General features: G+C 35.3%; 1 non-coding gene across 1 annotated transcript; it reads left to right on the forward strand.

Moving 5' to 3' along the window:
- The first annotated feature begins 250 nt into the window (after positions 1-250).
- On the forward strand, positions 251-358 carry LOC112793663 (small nucleolar RNA R71). Its single transcript, XR_003198365.1, has one exon. It is a non-coding gene; the product is annotated as a small nucleolar RNA R71 (small nucleolar RNA).
- Positions 359-1,473: the final 1,115 nt, after the last annotated feature.

Below are 1,473 nucleotides of genomic sequence, written 5' to 3' on the forward strand. Positions count from 1 at the left end.
TTTTGTTCTGAGCCAATATGGCATTCAGAGTATCAATCTCATGAACTCATTTCTTCTACTTCGTCCCATTGTTCACAGGATTCCTTTCAAAAGTGTACATGAATTGGTTATTTGCAACCATTTCAATGAGTTCTTGAGCTTCTGCAGGCGTCTTCTTCAGATGAAGAGATCCTCCAGCAGAGCTGTCCAATGACATCTTGGACAGTTCAGACAGACCATCATAGAAGATACCTATGATGCTCCATTCAGAAAGCATGTCAGAAGGACACTTTCTGATCAATTGTTTGTATCTTTCCCAAGCTTCATAGAGGGATTCACCTTCCTTCTGTCTAAAGGTTTGGACTTCCATTCTAAGCTTACTCAACTTTTGAGGTGGAAAGAACTTTGCCAAGAAGGCATTGACTAGCTTTTTCCAAGAGTTCAGGCTTTCTTTAGGTTGTGAGTCCAACCATATCCTAGCTCTGTCTCTTACAGCAAAAGGGAATAGCATAAGTCTATAGACCTCAGGGTCAACCCCATTGGTCTTGACAGTGTCACAGATTTGCAAAAATTCAGCTAAAAACTGATGAGGATCTTCCAATGGAAGTCCATGGAACTTGCAATTCTGTTGCATTAGAGAAACTAATTGAGGCTTAAGCTCAAAGTTGTTTGCTCCAATGGCAGGGATAGAGATGCTTCTCACATAGAAGTCGGGAGTAGGTGCAGTAAAGTCACCCAGCACCTTCCTTGCATTCTTGGCACTGTTGTTATTTTCGGCTGCGATATCTTCTTCTAGTTTGAAGATTTCTGTTAGGTCCTCTACAGAGAGTAGTGCTTTAGCTTCTCTTAGCTTTCGCTTCAAGGTCCTTTCAGGTTCAGGGTCAACCTCAACAAGAATGCTTTTATCTTTGCTCCTGCTTATATGAAAGAGAAGAGAACAAGAAAATATGGAATCCTCTATGTCACAGTATAGAGATTCATTAAGGTGTCAGAGGAAAAGAAGAATAGAAGGAGGAGGTAGAAGAATTCGAACTTATCAAGAGGGATAGAGTTCGAATTGTGCATTGAGGAGGAGTGTTAGTCCATAAATAGAAGGATGTGAGAAGAGGGGAAGAATTTTTGAAATTAAAGTAAAAGATTTTGAAAAAAAATTTTGAAAAATTGAAGAATGATTTTTGAAAATTAAAGTTGAGAAAGAAATAAAGTGATTTTTGAAAAAGATTTTGAAATTAGAAATAGAAAAAAATATGATTGAAAACTATTTTAAAAAAGATGTGATTAAAAAGATATGATTGAAAAACAATTTAAAAAGATTTGATTTTTTAAATTAATGACTTGGCTAACAAGAAATTTAAAAGATATGATTCAGACATTAAACCTTTCTCAACAGAAAAGGCAACATACTTGAAATGTTGAATAAAATCATTAATTGTTAGCAAGTATTTTTGAAAATGGAAAGAAATTGATTTTGAAAATATATGATTGAAAATATAT

Source organism: Arachis hypogaea, chromosome 3, assembly GCF_003086295.3.
Source record: "Arachis hypogaea cultivar Tifrunner chromosome 3, arahy.Tifrunner.gnm2.J5K5, whole genome shotgun sequence".
Classification (NCBI taxonomy): domain Eukaryota; kingdom Viridiplantae; phylum Streptophyta; class Magnoliopsida; order Fabales; family Fabaceae; genus Arachis; species Arachis hypogaea.